General features: G+C 43.9%; 1 protein-coding gene and 1 long non-coding RNA gene across 3 annotated transcripts in view; one reads left to right on the top strand and one right to left on the bottom strand.

The window, feature by feature from the left end:
- Window positions 1-22,007, top strand: part of THSD4 (thrombospondin type 1 domain containing 4) — a 645,795-nt gene that overhangs the window by 553,280 nt on the left and 70,508 nt on the right. The gene's annotated exons all lie outside the window — the stretch shown is intronic.
- On the bottom strand, window positions 2,055-4,891 carry LOC135275106 (uncharacterized). Its single transcript, XR_010342823.1, has 3 exons — window positions 4,720-4,891; window positions 4,009-4,127; window positions 2,055-3,903 (listed from the first exon to the last, which is right to left on the bottom strand). It is a non-coding gene; the product is annotated as an uncharacterized LOC135275106 (long non-coding RNA).

The following is a 22,007-nucleotide window of genomic DNA, read 5'->3' on the forward strand; positions in this document are numbered from 1 at the left end:
GTGGACATGGTGCATTCTGTTGTTCCAGTCTCTGTGGGGGGAAGCAGTAGCAGGAAAAGTGAAGATTTACAGCCATGCTGCACTAGACTTTTTCTGTAAAGGGCCAGATAGGAAATATTTTAGACTTTGCAGGCCCTATGGACTCTGTCACAACTACTCAACTCTCCTGTTAATGCAAAAGCAGTGACTGATTCCAGTCAAACTTTATTTACAAAAGCAGGTGTCAGGCCATATTTGGCTCAAAGACTGTGTTTTGCTAACCCCCACACTAATTGAATGTCTGGTTTAACCGAAAACTGGTAAAGAGTTAGGAATAACTCAGTCAACACCAGCTGACCATCTTAAAGGAGAGTTCTGCCAGCACATGGATGAACAGTAACCAGGGCAATGGACAGTCACATGTCCTGCCTGTTAGCAGGTGCCAAAGCTGGATATCACTCTTCCTTCCAACATTGAGTTGATAAAAGCTTCACAGTCAACTCTGAGCATGAGGCAGGTGGTGTCTATAACCCTAGAGAATAAATTAAACTACAGACTTCTCACTAGATGTCCACCTTCTTTAATTTCTTGTTCTTTAAGGACTATTGAGCCCACCTCTTAATTTTGTTAGGTTTTGCTGTTTTAAATTTTATTCTGTATGAAAAGTTATCCTTTAATTTTTAGAAGTTATGGAATATTTGTTGTTAGGACCAGGAAGCTATAACCAGGGAATTATTGCTTACTCCTGACAGCACTTTCTGTCTTTAGAAAACAACTTAAGAGAAAATGAAAGACCACTAAAAGGGCTGAGCTCACAAGCTAACCTTGAAAGCCAGCACCTTGGCCAGGCGTGGTAGCTCACGCCTGTAATCCCAGCACTTTGGGAGACCAAGGTGGGCAGATCACCTGAGGCCAGGAGTTCGAGACCAGCCTGGCTAATATGGCGAAACCCTGTCTCCACTAAAAATACAAAAATTAGCCAGGCATAGTGGTGAGTGCCTATAATTCCAGTTACTTGGGTGGCTGAGGCAAGAGAATTACTTGAACCCAGGAAGCAGAGGCTGCAGTGAGCCGATATTGTACCATTGCATTCCAGCCTAGGCAACAAGAAAAAAATTCCATTTCAAAAAAAAAAAAAAAACCAGCACCTCAGAAATTTATCTATATCAACCATTCATCAATCAAAAATATTTGAATACAAATATTTGGAAATCAATGCAAATTATGCCAATATGCAAATTAACCTATTTGTTCATTTTTCATTTATTCATTCACCAGACATTTATTGAGAGTCTGTTATGAGCTAAGTCAGTTATTAGCCAAGTCTGTTTTAGGCTGCAATTGTGGCTTCAGTTACAATTTCTTGTAAATGTTTTTGTTCACATGTGTTCATATGCATTCTATATAACCATTGCCTCTATCTTCCCTTTTAATGAAAAAGCTCCTTGAGCACAAATCTGTATTTTCCCATTTCTTCACAATTCTCCACAGTTCCCAACTGCATGCTCTGCATGCAGTAAAGCATTTAGCACATGATTTTGATTTATTGGCTGGTGGGAAGCCTTTGCAAGCCAGTCTTCTGTCTTGAGTCCCATCCAGATTTCTTCTGTTAATTTTTCTATAGTTCCCAATGGTTGCAAAGAACATTTTCCTTTCAGCCTTTAAGAGCTTGTGTAGAATTAGTCATCACTGGGACCCAGACTTCACCCTAAAGATTGAGTGCATTTACATGTTGCAGTGAATTAATCCTGATGTCATATTGTGAACTGTGTCCTAATTTTTTAAGAGACTCCATATTGCATTTGATTCATAAAAATGAAAAGTAAAATGCTAATATGTAAAACTCTTGTTGTTCCAGTTGATAAACCATTTTCCCAACCTTTCGTAATCAGTTTCAGCCTAGATGAGAAGCTTATCTGCAAAAATAATAGAGGAAAAAGGGAAAGTAAAACATCTGTAATTAAAAATAATAATGTTCTTCTATTAAGTTCCCTGTTTAATAACCCTCATTGTTTTGGGGTTTTTTTCTTTTTTCTGGTTGGGTTTTTGGTTGGGTTTCGTTTTATCTTTGTGTGTGTGTGTGTGTGTGTGTGTGTGTGTGTGTGTGTGTGTGTGAAAGAGAGAGAGAGAGAGAGAGAGAGAAATGCCTGTAATTTTTAAAAACCTGTGTTTGAGGGCAAAATGTTAACATCTTGGAAAAATCACCCCCTGCCAGTTTTTTTTTTCTTTTTCAATTATTCACTTACTTTGACATTTTCATTCCACATTGTGACAGATGTTCCAGAACCACATGCATATGGTTCTCCTGAGCTGGGTCATTTCCCTGCCTCCTCTCTATCTCGGCCCATGGGATAAAGCTCAGGAACGCCTTTTGTCCATCTTTGGCTGGCAGGCAAGAGCCAGGGATCCCACACTCTGCAGCTCCATCCATAAGTCCCTGTAGAGATCTTCAGTTTACTTCCTCCTCAATGAGATTCTGAAAGATGGTTTGCCTAAAATGTGACCAAGATATACTAATAATCCTACTAGAAATTTCTTCAGTGTTTTTAAACCTTAAAAAGTCAGACCAGGGATGGATTTTGAACCTGGTGTGGCCTCTCTGCTCTGGGAGCCACCACCTGGTTCCTCGGGATGCTCAATAGCTCTGGGCTTCCAGAAGCAACATCCGTGAAGGGGCAGTGGTGAGAGCCCCAGATGTGAAGCCTCAAGTCAGGCTCTGAATTCTGCATCCACCACTGAGCAGCTCTGAGTTCTTGAGCATTGTTATTTGAATTCTGTGACTTGCCTTCTTCTCACATATAAAGTGGGGATAAGAGGAAGGTAAAGAGGATGAAAGGAGATGATGTTGTATAAAGCTGCCTCCCTATGCAAAATAAGCCTTCACCCTCAATTCTGTCATGAAATCAGTAACCCAGAAAGGAGAGCCAAGACTTTCAAGGCTTCACTCCTAACCAGAGAGGTGTGTGGGATAGAAAAAGACCCACACTGTCCTCCTAGCTCTGTGCTGGGTAAGCTTTGTCACCCGGGGCAAGACTGTGTGTGTCACCTCAGTTTCCTCATCCATAAAATGGCACTGATACCATCACCCTCATTGAGATCATGGGGATTGAGAAGAAGTACATGTGAAAGTGCCAGCACCTCTTCTGGACAATGGAAGAGATTCCTCGGTTAGTTCAGTCCAGATTGGGTTCTGAGTCCAGGATCCTTTCTGGAGCTTCCTGCTTGGACCACATTCTTCCCCTTCCCTGAACATGAGTGGAAGCATGGAGCTGACTACTTCATGAGGCAGCGTCTTCAACCCTGCTCAGCTTTTGCCGCTCAAAAGTCCTTGATTTTTAACCCAAATCTGCTGCTTCAAACTTCCCATCGGTGATACATAAAATGGAGTAAATGGTCCCAAACTCTTCACCAATTAAGATGTTTTTATCCCAGTGGTATCAGATTCAATGAAGCACCAAAATCAATCTTTGATGAAAAAATAAGTCAAAAATTCAACCAGAGTGATCTTTGCAGAAGGGCCATCTTGCCCTTTGCCCTGGCCCTGGAGTTGTAATGAGGTTTTGTGATGAATGGGTAATTGTGTGTGTGTCTGCGAGCCTCACATTTTTTAAGACCTCTTTGTGAAAACGTCCTCTTTGGTGTTGCTGGCTCTTTCTTCAGAATCACAAAAGTCCAGAATCCTTGCTGAGAATCTGGGGTCCTTGTGGCATGCAGCTGCCACTCCCCACCTCCTGGGATGATGCTGGAGTCTGTACTGCTAGACATTCACAAGGTTGTCTAAGAGGGTGGGAGCCAAGAGTCACTACACATGCCTGACTGGGGAGTGGGGACCTGAGATGGCAAGGAGGACCGAGTCTTATTGACACCCTCTATGGTAGACAGAATAATGCCCCCCAAAGGTGTCCACAGCCTATTCCCCAGAACCTATGAACATGTTAAATTACATGGTGTATTAGTCCATTTTCACGCTGCTGATAGAGACGTGTCTGAGACTGCGCATGTTACAAAAGAAAGGGGTTTAATGATTACAGTTTCATGTGGTTGGGGAGGCCTCACAATCATGGCAGAAGGCAAGGAGGAGCAAGTCAAGTCACGTCTTACGTGGATGGCAGCAGGCAAAAAAGAAAGCTTGTGCAGGGAAACTCCCCCTTAGAAAAACCATCAGATCTCATGAGATTTATTCACTATCAATGGATACAGCATAGGAAAGACCTGTCCCCATGATTCCATTACCTCCCACCAGGTCCCTCCCATAACACGTGGGAATTCAAGATGAGATTTGGATGGGAACACAGCCAAACCATGTCACATGGCAAAGGGGCTTTAATGTTACAGGTGGAATTAAGGGCCTAATGCAGACCCTTGTGATGGAACAGTTACCCTGGATTATCCAGGTGAGTCCAGTGTAACCACAGGGGTCCTCCTAGGTGGAAGGGGCAGGCAGAAGAGTCAAGTCAGAAAGAGATTTGAGGAGGCTGAACTGCTGGCTTTGCAGAGGAAGGAGCCACAAACTAGGAAGTATGAGAAATACAGCTCTAGCAGCTGGAAAGGCAAGGATACGATTTTTCCCCTAAAGCTTCTGTAAAGGAACACAGTCCTGCCAACTCCTTGATTTTAGCCCAATGAAACCCGTATCAGACTTCTGACCTCCAGAACTGCAAGATAATACATTTGTGTTGCTTTAAGTCACTTAGTTTATGGCAATTTGTTACAACAGCAATAGGAAAAGAATACACTCGCCTTCCTTTATCATGAGCTTGTCCCACTACCCAAGACAGGGCCTTCACCTGGCTGGAGACCTTGCCTGTTCAAGTGTTAGCTGATCGTTAAGGGACAGCTTGTCTGGACAGGAAGGAGCACAGACTTGCATGTAGGTGGAGCTGAGTGAGGTCAATGCCATCACTTTCTGGCTAGACAGCCTTGCTCAGACTGCTTCATTTCTCTGACCTTTATGATCCTCATCTCTAAAGTGGGAATCATTAAAGGATTAAACTGCAGAACGTACTCCTGGTGGACTACCAGGCATGCAGTCAGCTCTTTTAGTAATGATGAGTTGAACTGTGCCTTTTTTTCTCCTCCCCTGGGAAGCGTTTCCCTTTTTTTATGGTGTGAGAGAGATTGACATTCTCACCCTTGTCTAGCACAGGACAGTCTTGCCCTGGGGATCCCTAGCGAACCGTTGCTGGGAGACTCAAATGGACTCCGGGCAACTGGACACAGCAAACACATGAGAGGTTGGCATAGCATATCCCCAGGGGAGTGAGAATGAAACCAGGATCAAGATTCCCAAAGATCAAGCAGTCCAGGTGGAAACCTCAAGTGGCCAAACACAGCAGCGTGGTCAGGCTGGAATGTTTAACCTCTCTGCAAGGGATAACAAAATTCCAGCTGGGCCGTTCACCAAAAGTAACAAGTAATTGCACGGGTGTGTTCTCTGTCCAAATGACCAGAGCCTCCATTGGGCCAGTTTCCCATATAATTAGTTTAAGAGTAACAGAATACCAGGACATTAATATATACAAATGAGTGTTCCAGAACATCTAGGCACAAACTGATAAAGGAGACACGGGTGTGTGTGCACGTGTAAGTTGAATATGAGTTAATTTCAATGTTTCTGTTATTCTAAACTGAACTGCTGCTATGGGATTCAAGAATTACATAGATTATGAGGTCATCTTGCTGGAATTATGATTCCAGACCATCCCTCAAAACACGACAGGACATTTTTCCCCACTTTTACGTTGCTGGATGCCAAGGTGATTTAGACAGAGTAAAAGCTGTACTTTATGGCAGGACATATATTCTTCCACTGTAGGTTTCTTTTTTTTTTTTTTTTTTTAATTCACCGGGTTGGAAGATTGAGCCCTGCAGGGTGCAGGGAGCTACCAGTAAGCTGTAGATCAGGAGCTGGCCAGGGTGACCTCACCTCAGCTCAGCCACCAGAGCCCAACTCTCAAGTTGGTCAACTCTCTGTCTCCTCTTCTGTGCTTGACAGAGTGAACTAAGAGATCTCTGAGTTGGAGGGCAGCTCTGACCTCTGAAGGTACCTAAAGAGAAGCAGCAGGAGAAAGTGCGGAGGCAGAGAGTGGCACCAGGGTGCTGCAGATGACTTCTGCTGGCGGTATTCCTGGTGATAAGAAGCACTGTTCTCTGAAGGGACTCATGTTCAGGGAAGACAATTTGGGGAAATGCTGACCTAGATCATGTTTTAATGTTTAAAGCTACATTTTAAGTAGTTAAAGAAACTGTTTACAAGTCAGTCTCCTGAAATTACAATTCCATAAAACTTCCAAGTGGGCAAATAATAATAAAAAAGAGCAGTTTCCTAAACAGATAATGAGAGTGAAGTCCAAATTGCTTTTAAAGAGAGATTAAAAGGTCTTGCTGCGCACGGTGGCTTTTGCCTGTAATCCCAGCACTTTGGGAGGTCAAGGCGGGCCGATCGCTTGAGCCCAGGAGTTCAAGACCAGCCTGGTCAACAGGGCAAAATCTGGTCTGTACAAAAAATACAAAAATTAGCCAGGTGTGGTGGTACACACCAGTAGTCCCAGCTACTTGGAGGCTGAGGTGAGAGAATCACTTGAGCCCAGGAGGTTGCTGTGAGCTAGAATCTCACCACTGATATGGTTTGGCTGTGTCCCCACCCAAATCTCACCTTGATTTGTAGCTCCCATCATTCCCACATGTGGGAGAGACCCAGGGGGATTAAACTGCCGAATGTACTCCTGGTAGACTACCTGGCATGCAGTCAGCTCTTTTAGTAGTGGGAGATAATTGAATCATGGGGGTGGTTCCCCCATACCATTCTCATGGTAGTGAACAAGTCTCATGAGATCTGATGATTTTATAAGGGGTTTCTCCTTTCACTTGGCTTCCACTCTCTTGCCTGCCACCATGTAAGACATCCCTTTGCTCTTCCTTCGTCTTCTGCCATGAGTGTGAGGCTTCCCCAGCCATGTGAAACTGTGAGTCTTTCCTTTATAAATTACCTCTTAATTACCATTAAACCTCTTTCCTTTATAAATTACCCAGTCCCAGGTATGTCGTTGTTAGCATGAGAACAGATTAATACACCACTGCACTCCAACCTGGATGACAGAGACCGTGTCTCAAAAAACAAGAAAAGAAAAGCCGGTGTCAAGGTTGGATGCTGAGTAGAGGCGAGCATAAAGATGTCCTTTCAGATGAAGATGGACCCGTTGGTGGAAACCACGTGAGAAATGCCATTGGTCAGATCCTTTATTTGGAAAAGCTGTGACAGACTGAGTGGATTTCCATCTATGTTCTGGTGGCTTTATCCTTCTTGTAATGTCATGGTCCATTAATCTCATTCAGAATACTTGGATTTCTCTTCTTTTTTTATTTTTTTTTTAAATAGATATTTTATTGCGTTTTAGGTTTTGGGGTACATGTGAAGAACATGCAGGATTGTTGCATAGGTACACACATGGCAATGTGATTTGCTGCCTTCCTCCCCATCACCTATATCTGGCATTTCTCCCCATGTTATCCCTCCCCAACTCCCCACACCCTGCTGTCCCTCCCCTAGTTCCCCCCTACAGACCCCAGTGTGTGATGCTCCCCACCCTGTGTCCATGTGTTCTCATTGTTCAACACCTGCCTATGAGTGAGAACATGTGGTGTTTGATTTTCTGTTCTTGGGTCAGTTTGCTGAGAATGATGGTTTCCAGGTTCATCCATGTCCCTACAAAGGACGCTAACTCATCATTTTTTATGGCTGCATAGTATTCCATGGTGTATATGTGCCACATTTTCCCTGTCTAGTCTGTCATCAGTGGGCATTTGGGTTGGTTCCAAGTCTTTGCTATTGTAAACAGTGCTGCAATGGACATTCATGTGCATGTTTCCTTATAATAGAACGATTTATAATCCTTTGGATATATACCCAGTAATGGGATTGCTGGGTCAAATGGAATTTCTGTATCTAGGTCCTTGGATTTCTCTTCTTTCACTTTCTTTTTCTTTGTAATCTATTTTACTCTGAAATATAGATTTCAGGAGTATATATTTCTTGGGAAAGGAGCAAAGGGGATCTTTTTAGCTTTTCATCAGATCAGCTGTCTCTGATGACTTTTAATAAAGGTCTGGCATCTTTTAGGTGTTACTCTGAGTCAACATATTTACTTTAAACATGGTTAAGCTTTTTCAAGGATTATACATTTTCCTTCCAGTTGTTCAGCAAGTTGCCTGGCAATTTAACTTTTCATTTCTCTGTATAGTTTAATTGAAATTTTTATTGAAATAGTTGGGAATTTATATGCAGTTGTAAGAAATAATGTGTTATTTGAGATTTTAACTGAGTGAAAAATGTCTGCTTCCAAACCAAAGAAGCTAAAAACAAGAAATCCAGTGATTGCTGCCCATATTATGGTGTCCCAAGAGAAAATACAGATATCAGGAACTGAACTGAAATTTTCAGAACATGCCGGTAGAACTCTGTGTAGCTTTGTCAGGAGAAGCCTGAATTACAAGTCTGAGGCAGTCCATAGTTCCTTGATAACACTGAAGACCACTACACTAGACCCCACAGGACCGCAGCAAACCACCCAGAACACTCCCCTGCATCCACCTGGAGTTGTGTGCACCTGGCCACCAGGATGGCCCTAAGTGCAGCAGGCCGTGGGAGGTGGGGAAGTGCGCTAAGGAACTAGCAGTACCATGCGGCGGCCCCAGCTCTCTCTTAATTTGAAGTTTGACTTCTGTGCAATTCATATCTCATTGAATTCATATCTCATTCTCTCTCCTCACAGCCCTTTTTCCAAATCCTTCCATGGAACACACCTATAGCTTAATGAGCTATTATAAGGGAACAAAACTGGAACTCTGCTAGTCCCCAGAGGCCCCTTCACAGGCCCCGTCCCAATCTTTGCTCCCTCCCTTCCTCTCCTGACTTTTAGAGAAATCATTTCCTTGAATTTCTTTATAATTTTATTACCCTAGTGTGCATCCCTAGGCCTTATGGTTTAGCCTGGCCCATTTTTAATTAGGGCCTTTAAGCCTCTCTAATCTACAGATTCTGTCTTCTATCCTTTTATTGTGTATAGGGGTGTGTGTGTGTAGGTGTGTGTGTGTGCGCAAGTTCAGTTCCTGATACCTGTAATTTTCTTGAGACACCATAATATGGGCAGCAGTCATTAGATTTCTTGTTTTTAATAATGTGTGTATATACATGTAAAATATTTGTGTGAGTGTGTATGCATGTGCATGTGCGTGTGTGTGTGTGTGTGTTAGAGCCCAGGGTATTTGATTGTAACATTTCCCATAATGGTGAGTTTTGCTGATTGCATAGCCATTCTCCCCTAGGGAAGGACAGATGATGGTGACCGCCACAGAGTCAGGTAAAAAAGTGGGCTGAGTCCCACCCAATCCAGGGAGTCACAGCCCCTGCACACTCAGGATGTGGGACAGATGTTACTTTCTTCTTCCTTCACAAGGAAGACAAATCCCTTCGGAACCAGGTTCAAATCTTACTCTTCGTCATTGTCAGCTCTGTGACCTTGGGCAAGTTACGTAGCCTGTGTGAGCCTCCACTTCCCATCTATACAGTGGAGCTAATAATGCCTACCCAGACACTTTGTGAAGATTGTATAAGAGAATAAGTGCATGTTGGGCAACTTACTTAATTTATTTGTAAATAGCAGAGGTAAAATGGCTGTGATAACTAAATGAGTTGATACAGATGAAGCATGCAGGACATGGCTAGGGCACAGAGAGATCTTGATAAATGTTAGCCATTTTCACTAGTATTATATGAAGTATCTAATTGGTTGAAAATTTCTGTTTATGGTACCTTTTCTTGGGCCATTTTGTGTTTCTGTTTTAAAAATACCTGAGACTGGGTAATTTATAAAGAGGCTTATTTAGCTCGTAGTTCTGCAGGCTGAGAAGTTCAAGAGCATGGCCATGGTTTCTGGTGAGGGGTTTCATGCTACCTCACAACACGGTGGAGGTTGTCAGAGGGGAAGCAGACCCATGTGAAGAGAGGGACCAAACAGGAGGAGGAAGCTGACTTTATAACAACGCATTCTTGTGAACTAATCCATTCCCATGCGAACTAATGCAATCTCATCAGAACAAGAATTCACTCACTATAGCTAGAAGGACACAAAGCTGCCCAGACGCGGAGGCTCACGCTTGTAATCCCAGCACTTTGGGATGCCAAGGCGGGCGAATCAGGAGGTCAGGAGATTGAGACCATCCTGGCCAACATGGTGAAACCTCGTCTCTACTAAAAATACAAAAAATTAACTGGGCACAGTGGTGCATGCCTGTAATCCCAGCTACTCAGGAGGCTGAGGCAGGAGAATTGCCTGAACCCAGGAGGCGGAGGTTGCAGTGAGCCGAGATTGCACCATTGCACTCCAGCCTGGGTAACAAGAGCGAAACTCCGTCTCAAAAAAAAAAGAAAAAAGCCGAGTATGGTGGCATTTGCCAGTAGTCCTAGCTACTCAGGAGGCTAAGGTAGGGGAATCGCTTAAACCCAGGCGGCGCTGCACTCCAGCCTGGGCAACAGAGCAAGACTCCATCTCACAAACAAAAAGAAGGATACAAAGCCATTCCTGAGAGATCCACCTCCGATGACCCAAACGCCTCCCACTAGGCCCCACCTCCCAACACATCGAGGATCACATTTCAATACGAAATGCATATTGAAACTAGAGCATAGCTATTATCAGTTAAAAGGAGAAAATGAGGGCTTCCAAGTAGCTGAAGATAATGGTGGCAGCCTGATGTCCATATCCCAATATTTCCTCCCCAAATGATACAGATCAAAAAAGGGAGAAAGGAGAAGACACAAAAATCACACCCTTGGCATACCTTGAGAACAGAGAGTTAAAAATAACTGTAACTAAAAAGAGAAAGAATACCAAATCCAAGCACAGGAAAACTCACGAATCCTTCCAGCCCCCCTCACCACAGGGCCTTGAGCCGAGCAGAGGGAAAGGGGTGACCTATAGGGAAGAGAGAAGGCGAGACCTGGAGCAGAGCCTGACGGTCATCTGAAACCTAACCACTCCAGCCACGAGTCCACCGAAAGCCTGAAAATACAACACCAAGTATGCAGGTCGATCACAGTGCGGTGCACAGGGCGGTCACAAGTCCATGCGACTTGGAGAGGCAGCCTTCAGAATGCACAGCTTCTAGCAGGGGAGAACGGGAGAAAGGAAGGAGGGAGTGCCCTTTGGCAACTGGGTGATAAGACTTGGGGAAGGAGTAAAGGGAACAATTCGAGTGGCCACTGGTAAGAGCCCACAGATACAAGTTATTGTATAAATGGGGAAGGATGAGGGCAAATGTGTCAGAGAGAATACCAGAAGGAATACTAAATCAGAGAGCTGAAAAAGAAACAAATCAGGAAACGAGGCGGAGGAGCTGTGCAGAAGGGTCAGGTGATGGAAGGGAAAGCGGATGCAGGACAGCAGCGAGAACAAGATCCGTGAGAAGTGCATGAAATTGGGGAGTGAAGGAGCCGGTGGGGGGTGGGACGTGCTGGGACACAGCCACTTCAGTGGTCAAACTTGGTGTTTGACCACTGTCATTTCAGGACAATACCTGCTCAGGGGAAGTAGGTGCATAGGCACATCAACATAGACACACACCTGCCTCCCAGCAAGCCTCTGCCAGAGGATCCCCGGGCCAGCAGGCAGGGGAAGGACTGGGACACATCCAAGGGACTCCGCTGTAAAGAAACAGTATGTACTGGGGTCCAGATGACAGGAGAGGAGGGGACACGTGGTGATCGTGGACACCATAGAAGAGGAATGCTGTAGAACTCAGATCAGTCCAAAATGCACCGTGTAAAATGAAAGAAGGAAGAGAGGGCAACTTTGGTAACAGTCATTAGCATTTGGGATTTTGAAATTTATGGTGTTTGCAGAACCTGCATTTGAGTTAGGTATTTGCAGGGGAGATATTATTGGTTATTTGTAGAATATCATATCTTTCCAGTTACAAAATATACATTCATTTTGCAGCACAAGATAGGATGTCTCATCTTCGGAGTTTTTTCAAAGGTGGATACCTGGTATTTTCTCTATGTATGCGTGGAAAGGGAACATGGTAGAAATAATCTTTTTTATTGTCTTTATGGGGGTAGATATTTTACAGATGAAATATGGCACAGAACCCCCTCTTCAGCACATGAATGAGACACAGAAGGCAGTTCTCTCACTGAAGAGGGGGCCAAGGGCCTCCGCCTCATCAGCTCAGCCCCTTCTCACACTGCAGAGTCCCTCAGGACTCCCCGAGGACCTGGGGACTATGTGGCACACTCCTTAAAAATCATTTGGTGCTTGTACTTCCTGATGCCTATTGCAGTAGACGTTGGAGAGTCTAGAGGAGAAATAGAAGGTTAAGCAAGCATCTGGGATGCAGTCAAGTGGGTGCTAAGGTAGAATCTGAGGGAGAAGAATAAACTCTGTTAGAATGGCTGTTATCAAATAGAAGATAAGTATTGACAAGGATGTGGAGAAAAGGGCCCCCTTACACACTGGTAGTGGGAATATAAATTGGTGCAGCCACTATGAAAAACAGTATGGAGTTTCCTTAAAAAATGAAAAATAAAACTACCATATGATCCATCAATCTCTGGGATGCTGGGTGTATATATCAGGATCAGGAGATCCTGATTTCAGTTGAGATCACCGAACTCCCATGTTTGTTGCAGCATTGTTTACAATAGCCAAAACATGGAAGCAACCTAAATGTCTATCGATAGATGAATGAACAACTTATGAAATATACATATATGTGTGTGTGTGTGTGTGTGTGTGTGTATGCTATAAAGCCTTAAAAAGAGAGAGAAATTCTGACATTTGTGACAACACGATTTTAAAGTTCATCTGGAAAAGCAAGTTCAAGAGTAGCCAAAAGTTTTTGAATAAAGATGAAGTGAAAATATGTCCTACAAGATACCAAAATTTTATAAGCTCACAGCAATTAAAATGCTGCAGGGAAGGCACAGGGATACCAAAGAGATTGTAATGAAATGAAATAATCTAGAAGTAGACCTCTGTTTGTACTATATGACAAAAACATATTTAAATATTTGAGGAAACAACTCAATACTCAGCATTAGGATAAGTAGTTATTATTATGAAAAAATAAAGTTAGATCTCTGTGTCACAATATATACCAAGATAAAAACTATAAATATACCAGAAGAAAATATAGAAAAATAAAATCTATAAAAGTGTTCCCAAAAAAAATTTTTTTTTTTTTTTTGAGACAGAGTTTCGCTCTTGTTACCCAGGCTGGAGTGCAATGGCATGATCTCGGCTCACCGCAACCTCCACCTCCTGGGTTCAGGCAATTCTCCTGCCTCAGCCTCCTGAGTAGCTGGGATTACAGGCACGCGCCACCATGCCCAGCTAATTTTTTGTATTTTTAGTAGAAACGCGGTTTCACCATGTTGACCAGGATGGTTTCGATCTCTTGACCTTGTGATCCACCCGCCTCGGCCTCCCAAAGTGCTGGGATTACAGGCTTGAGCCACCACGCCTGGCCCCCAAAAAAATATTTTAAAATTACGTAGTGAGGAGAGACTTCCTAACAAGACCTAAACTCTTTTGGCCTCTGTAAACATTAAAAAGGTTTATAAATCTGATTTAATAAAAATTGGCAGCTTCTGCATGTCAAAAGACTCTATTAAAGACAAATGACAGACTGAGAAGTAATATTTCTGAACAAAGGGCTAATGGCTAATATCCTTTGTATTTTTTAAAGCTCCTGCAGTTCACTAAGAAAAGATAAAACAACCCAATGTAAAAGAGGCAAAGGATGTATCCAAGTAATTCCCAGGGAAACAAGTACCAATGATTTATAAATATGTGAAAAGATATGTATCCCCACTAATTACCAGGAGACTTCAGATTGTTACAGTGTGGTACAATTTTACCTGGAAGATTACAGAAATTTAAAATGATGGTAAAATATAATATGGAATAGGAGGCTTGGCAACTCTCAACAAGTGTTGAGAGTATAATGTACCACAGTATGCAAACCCTTGATTTAGCAAAAGCATCATTAAGAGCACAAAGACTTTTACAAGAATGTTCATTGCAACCAGTTTTATAAGCTGAAAAAATAAAATGCAACCTATCCAACAATAGAAAAATGATTTAATGTTATATTATTTCCATCCTATGAAGTACTCTTTAGCCACTAAAAATAATGGACTAGCTCTATATTTAGTAACATGAAATGAAGATCCTTAAAATGATGGTGGGCTAAAAAAATTATAGTAGGGTCCCATTTTTGTGTTAAAAATACATATGAACTTATATAATTTTATTTACGCCTGTCTGCACATGCACAGAAAGATCTGGAAGGATTCTCACTAATTGTTAAAAGTGGTCATCCTCGTGAAGTGAGACTAGGGCTAAGCAGAAGGAAAAGTTAGAACTTCCACTTCTTACTTTTAGGAGGCTTAATTTTTTTTTTAATGATCATGAATTGCTTCTGTGATTTAAAAAAAAATTAAAGTTGTGCTGATGAAAAACATATGGAAAATAAAACTGCCAGAGGTAACACTGCCGCACAGCCTATAAATCAAATCTGAAAAGCGTCTTCAGACCAGATGCACCCTGCCAGACCTCCTTTCCATCTGAGGTATTCTGAACTGACAGTCTTCAGAAATTTGACTGTCTGCAAATCCATCTGTGACTTCCTCCTTATGGGTCAGGTGCTCCCATCTGCTTGCTCTTCCTGCTGCTCAGAATTCTTCCTTGAGGGCAGGCCTCATCCAAGGGCCCCCAAACACCACTGGACCCTGCAGCCTGGAATATTGTAATGGGATCAGGGAAAGGCAGGGGGAAGTTGCCATCAAGCCTCTGGAGCTCATGGTCATATTTAAACTCTTAGTTAATTGATTCATTTCATCATTTTGAACTCATTATTTTAATTAAATTGAATCTTTTAAAAGAATTTTTCACTTAAAGAGTCCTTGGAGGTGTGTTTTCGTTCAGTCCTAACGTTTTATGAATAAGGAAGGGGAGGCCCAGGGAAGGACTGTTAATAAATTGTAATAGATTTAAGACCCTGAATTTGGGGGCTCAGCCTCGTTAAATTCCGTGATTCTTATGTGAGCCAACTTCTGCCCCTCCTATGCAGAATGTTACCTGAGAATGCTATTGACACCCCGTAACCCCCCCACCTCCAGAAGAGCCAATGTGGTTATGTCTCTTCATGAGAACAAAAGTCATTGACCAGGCTTTCTGTCATTTCTTCAAACCAAGTTCTTCTGACCACGGGGCCTTTGCACAGACTGTTCTTTCTTTCTGCAGTGCACCTCCCTGCTCTTCACAAGGATGACTCCTTCCCCACACTCAGGCACCTCCTCAGAGAGGCCTTCCCTGACCACTGCACTCCCTTCCCCACCATTCTCCCTTTCGGCAACCTGTTTCCCTCAAAGGAGGCAGAATCCATGCCTCTCTGTCCTATATTGTATGCACCTAGCATATGGCACATTAGTGCCTCTCTGTCCACTGTTGTATGCATCCAGCACATGGCACATTAGTGGGTGCTCAAAAAAGAGTTTGAGTGAATGAGCAAATCTGACACCTCATTTTGAAAGGTTTCTGGCCCCCGCCCCACCCCCCCTTTTTTTTTTTTAGATGGAGTCTCACTCTGTTGCCCAGGCTGTAGTGCAGTGGTGCAATCTTGGCTCACTGCAACCTCTGCCTCCTAGGTTCAAGCAATACTCCTGCCTTAGCCTCCTGAGTAGCTGGAATTACAGGCATGCACCACCATTCCCAGCTAATTTTTGTATTTTTATTAGAGACGAGGTTTTGCCATGTTGGCCAGGCTGGTCTCGAACCCCTGACCTCAGGTGATCCAGCTGCCTGGGCTTCCCAAAGTGCTAGGATTACAGGTGTGAGCCACCACTCCTGGCCAGCCTCCTGTTCTTATGTGATTATCTCACCATGTAGACCAGAAATCTCTATTATTTAATGTTTCTGTTGTTGTTATATGGCAGGTGAAAATGGTACAGTTTTATTATTTCAATTTGTGTTAAATTACAAGACAGATTGAATACATTTCCATTAGCTTATGTCATTTGCTCAGCTGCCTATTTGCATCTTATTGTTTCACTCAGTCATTCCTGGTTAGTGGCCTGAGTCAGCAAGGGAGGAACATGTGAGTGGTTATAACCTGAGATACAGCAAACTGCAGGCCTAAGTTCCCATCACAGCCTGGGGTGGATGGAGAAGGATCTAATTCCTAGGAAGCCTCCTCAACTTCTTCCTTGTTAGCACTGTATTCTGCCCCTGTCCCTGGTGAGGGGCTAGGATCCTGGCAAATTTTAGCCAATATTTATTGAAAAGCTTTACAAAGTTTTTAACAGAACTTAAAATGATTTCTTCCCAAGAAACCAGTTTTCTTAGAGTTAGCACCCTGATTGCTAAGTGACAAGATAGCACATTACATTCATCCTTGACATGGTTTGGCTCTGTCCCCACCCAAATCTCAAATTGTAGCTCCCGTAATTCCCACATGTCATGGGAGGGACCGGATGGGAGGTAATTGGATCATGGGGACAGGACTTCCCATGCTTTTGTGACAGTGAATATATTTCATGAGATCTGATGGTTTTTTTAAAGGGCAGTTCCCCTGCACATGCTCTTTTGCCTGCCACCATGTAAGACGTGACTTTGCTCCTCATTCACCTTCCACCATGATGGTGATGCCTCCCCAGCCATGTGGAACTGTGAGTCAATTAAACCCCTTTTCCCTTATAAATTACCCAATCTCAGGCATGTCTTTATTAGCAGGGTGAGAACATACTAATATGATCCTGTATTATATAACTCAAAGCTAAGTATTCAGTTATTATGCATGTATCCAGCAACCAACATGAACCAGGCACTTGGTCCTGGATATACATGGGCCAGCTGGATACAACCTCTAGCTACAGTGATTTGTGTGACAGACCAGGGAGAAGCATGATGTAGTGAAAACAGCAAGCGTGTTGCAGCCTAAACCCAACTTTGAATCCAGACTGCAACATGCAGACGTGGCAAGCCTTAGCCACTCTGAACGAGAAGTACATAGTGATACCATCTTCATGGACTCTGCTATAAAGCGTTTGGCCTAGAGAAGGAATAAAAAGTCCACTTTGGGCCTTCAAATCAAAGAGAAACCAGTGCTACATGGAGTGATCAAGTGTGGAGGAGGTGTAGAGGAGGTAGAATATGGACCCAGCCCTGAAGAATAGGTAGAATTTGGGAGGGAAAATGCAGAAGACAAGGGATGAAGATAATCCTAAGCCACCGAAAGGCAATCAAGGAGCTGGCAGGATGAAAGGGTCTTGCAGGGAAGGAACTGGGCCAGAGGCGTGGACACCCAGGGCCAGCCCACAGCAGGCGTACCTCAAACTGAGTCTTAAAATACTGAACTTTCATTTTGAGGACAGGCTAAGCCCTATGTGCGGAAGGAAGACCAAGATGGGCAGTACCCAGTTTGCACAGCACAACTAGCAAAACTAAAACCCCACAGGTAACCAGACCCACATTCCTCCAACAGCATTGGACTGACTTCTGTTGTTAATGAAGTGTTGCTTTTTTGGGGAGAGAGGTGTCTCCAGCCCTGAGAAGCTTATCCAGGATATTCTTGTCCTGTGCATAGCAACATACACAGGAGTTCCATCATCTCCTTGGACATCTGGTGAGATGTTGCTGTCCTGGAGGTATTTTAGAGCCTCTATATACCAATACCCTCAGCAGCTGCCAGGCTGGACCACCCCTTATTCTGGTTCCTGGAATAGACAAGCTATTCCAGCCCTGTGTCAGGACAGCAGCCAGGAGGAAACGAGAAGCTCCTGCAGCTTTTTCATCAATGGGGAAGATTCTGCAGTTATTCATTCATTCAATGACTACATCACGGTCACCTACTACATACAAGGAGAATCTAAAGAAGAAGAAAAAGCGCAAGACATGAACTCTTCCCTCCAAGAGTTTGTGGCAGTTCATCTAATGCAGGAGATAAGTAGTCAGTGATTAAACTCCCTGAAAGAAATATAGAAAGTGTGACAGGAATCCAGAGCGGGGAGAGAGGCAGAGAATACTTTGAGAGGAGAAGGCAAGTGTCATGAATCTTGAAGGATACGTAGGTTTTGGGACATGCAGATATGGTGAGGAATTGCATCTAGGGAATCACAAAGCCTCAGAGATTATCTAGCCCCTTATTTTGCCTGTGAGGAAACAGAAGTCCAAGCTAGTAAGTGGCAGGTCTTGAAATGGAGCTTTTGTCCATTCAGTACTCTCCTCACCTGGGGCTGGCCTTCCAGACAGAAGACAGTGTGGGCACAGACCTGGAGTGTGGAAGTTTTGATTGCATATGGTGGAATGAGGCTGCAGCTTGCTTGGAGAATAGGTTTTTGTAGTTGATTCGATGCTACGGGTAAAAGAAGAGCCAGGGAAATCCACAGATCTCCAGCCTGATGACCAGGAGGACACCTGAGCCAGTGAACAGGAGGAGGCAGGGATGGGAGAGAAAATGGTGTGTTTGGTTTGGGAGGCGTTTGAACTGGAGGCGTTTGTGACACATAGAGGGGAAATCTCTAGCAGCCTGGGGAAACCTGATGCTGGAGCTCAGGACAAAAGATAGAAGTTGTGGATATTTGGGATTTTCCAAGGGATAGAATGGAGAGAAAAAATAGAAATTGACCAGAGAAGGTAACTGTTGGTAGGCAGTGTTGAGCATAGCCACCCTCTAAAGAGCGTAGCACCGGCTCCCTTCGGAGAAGAGAACCAGGAGCTGGGTCTGAGGTGGACAGAAGCTGGAGGACGCAATGCCCTGAAGTGAGGATGAGAGATTTGGGGAGAAGCAGTCTACATTCTAGTAAAAAGGGTTAACTTGCAAACAACATGACATCTGAGAAAAGAGACAGCTGGATCTAGCAGCTACAGCGTCTCACATGACCTTTGCAGGTGCGAGGCAGCCCGAGCGAATGTTATCTAAGAAGTTTGACAGTGAAGAGGAGGAGGAGGATTAAGGGGTGCCAGGACTGAGGCAAGATGTGGCTTGTCTTTTCCTTTTTAAGTCTAAGATAATTGGAATATGTTTCCTGGAGGATGGAGAGGAGTTGGCAGAGTGGGAGATAAGAGATAGGAGGGAGAAGGGATGCTTGATGGAGGATAATCCTGAAGGCGGCAGGGGTTAAGGTCAATGGCATGGCCTATTGACAGTTGGGAGTTCAGGTCTCTGAGCTGGGGTGGGAGGGTGGGACTGGAGGGTGGAACAGAGCAGAACCCAGAAGGCCCAGCAACCAGGTCAATCTCATGTGGCACAAAAACCACAAGCTGAGACTCCAGCCTTGGGAGAAACACAAAGTTAAGGGTCAAATAGGATCAAGGGTGGGACAGCTGAACAGCCGTGATATCCAGAGGCCCACACAAGTTGGCCAGTAGTACCCAGCCCAGAAGACAGGGCTGATAGAGATGACCAACAAGGATAAAGTTTGCTTTTGAAGACAGATTAGAATAAGCTATAGTCCATTAAAGCCACATACCAAATGTATGATTTCCCTGCTTGCACTGCACATTAGGACCCAAATATTTTAATTAAACCAACATGTGAGTTTCGGAGATATCAAAAGAACAAGGACATTATTAATTTGGGAACCAAGGCGACTGACCACTGTATTCTTTTAAGTCATTTCCTCATTTAGCTCCAATCTCCATAATAAACATTTTGATATCTCCACGATAATGTTCCTGGATTTAAACCACAGTTTTGTTTTTTACTCCCTCGGGGATTTATTTCTTATCTCTCGGGCCCTTTTGAACAGGCAGTTATCAGGTTAACATTTAGTTCACTGGCCTGGGGTTGAATAGGTCATTTCCTTTCTGAATCACAGGGTCCTAAGAATTCAAGCCAAAATTCCAGGCTGGCTTTAAGTAATGAATATTATAATTAACTTCTAACCAAGCATCCTTTTCCCAAACAAATGCCTTTCAAACAAAAACACAATTTCATGCCCTCTTTTTCCAGCCCGATGCTTTCCAGGGCTTGGGAATAACCACTGTGTTGTGCAGGAATATGTTCTTGGAGCCTCTTAAAATCCAGTTTGTTCTGGGTTTTGGTTCTGCCATAGAAGCTGCACTATCTTTTAGGACTATATTCTTTTTAACAGAGTTAACTGAGTTCCCTTCCTTCTGTACTGTCTGGGAAGTTTTGGGGAAGTCCTGCTGAGCCTAGTTAGATGTGACTCCTATCCTGCCCAACTCACTAGACACAGGACAGAAACAGACCCTAGGCCTTAGCAGACTGAGACTTTGGTCTGTGATTGAAAGGGATCAGTGACCTGCCAAGGCTGGGGACGAGGGACAGTGGCAGTGCTCTAATCCAGCAGGGGAGAGTGTTTGACATGATGATAATAAAAAGCACCACTTCTAGACAGTTTTATGGCTGTTTTTCAATCCTCTGCAGATGACTTACCTCCTTATTGCCTGCACCTGGGACCTACCACGCCCAGTGACTGGTCAAGGGCGATCAGCCTTGTCTTTAGTCTAATCAATGGAATAAGTGAAAAAAAAGACCTGTAGTAGGGTCAGTAATGAGAGTTTGAATGAGAGAGCCCTGAGAATATACCAAACTGCAGCCAGAAAACCAAACTACATAGAAACTAACTGAAAGGGTATATTGTTTAAGTGTCGGCTGTTAGATTTTTTTTCGGTCCTAGGGCAAAGACATGTCAGGAACCAAAAGGAGAATAAGGCATCACATGTATATGCAGCAAGGAATTCATCTCGAGCTGGGTTAGGAATTTTAGCCAAACGGATTGCCATTCTGACCTGGGGTGTTTTTCGGTTTTTGGTTTTGTTTTATTGTTTCTGACTGAGCCATGCATATGGCAGTCTTTCTCCAAGGAAGTTTTTAAGTCACCACCTAATTTCTGTCAGCACTTAAAGTGAGGGGCAAATAGTGTTGCCCTGAAACCTGGCCTGTTTTCTCAGCACTGTGGCAAAGACCCCATCCCGCGGTTATGGTGCTACACACAACTGTGCACAGAGTGTGGGTGGCCCTGGAACCTTGCCACATGAAACAGCAGCGCTAAGCCGAGGTTTCCCTGCTGTGAGGTCCCATCCCTGGCCTACCGTGGACCGTGCAGTTACGTGGGAGGTAGGGTATCGTGGCGTACAGATCGCAAAATGGATTACATCCACTGCTCTGCTACTCACTAACCATGTGGTTTAGGGGCACGCCTGTTCTTTGCTCTAAAACTAGCTTTCTCACCTGGAAAGACGGGATTGGAGGGAGGAGTAATTAAAATAAGGTGTGTGAATTTACTCTGCCAACTGTAAAATGCTACAGGATGTAAGGGTGAATTGCCTAGGGGCTCTGCTGATTCAGTTTTCTGGTTGTCGTTAGGCCTCAGCCAGTAATTAGTGACCAAATGCAAGATGAGGGAAAAAAGAGTTTAGCAGCAGCACCTGTGTGAAAAAACAAAGTAGGTGGGGCTCCACGGAAAGCTGAGTTGCAGCAATCAAGGTGAACTGTGGAGAAGAAGGGGCGTCACAGTTCTGCTCTCCTGTGCCATGATCAGACCAATCCTAGCTGTTACATTCCAGGGGGTTCCTCGCTGGTCTGTAGATGCGTAGATCAGCCAGGTCACATGAGGCAGGAGGAGGCGTCTAGGAAACACTGGACTTTAATTGGAAATGCTGGGAAGAAAGTGAATCTTCAGATTTTCTTAAGGTTCTTAATGTGGAAGATGGATTTGACTTGTTATCCCTGCTTTCCAGGAGAAGAGTAAGAGCACTGGGTAGACACGTGCCAGGTGGAGATCTTATCTAAGGCAACGGTTCCCAAACTTTGCTACAAATCAGAATCATCAGGAAACTTCCAAATCTCCCATTACGCAGGCTGTACCCAAACCCATTCAATCAGAATCTCTGGAGGTGAGGCCCGGGCATCAGTTTTAAAAAAAAAACAAAAAAACAAAAAAACTTTTCAGGTGCTTGCCATGGGCAGCCAAGATTGAGAAGCAGTGATGCTCAGGAGGA

Source organism: Aotus nancymaae, unplaced genomic scaffold (genome assembly GCF_030222135.1).
Source record: "Aotus nancymaae isolate 86718 unplaced genomic scaffold, 86718_ANA_hifiasm-v0.15.2.pri h1tg000003l, whole genome shotgun sequence".
In the NCBI taxonomy this organism is placed as follows: Eukaryota; Metazoa; Chordata; class Mammalia; order Primates; family Aotidae; genus Aotus; species Aotus nancymaae.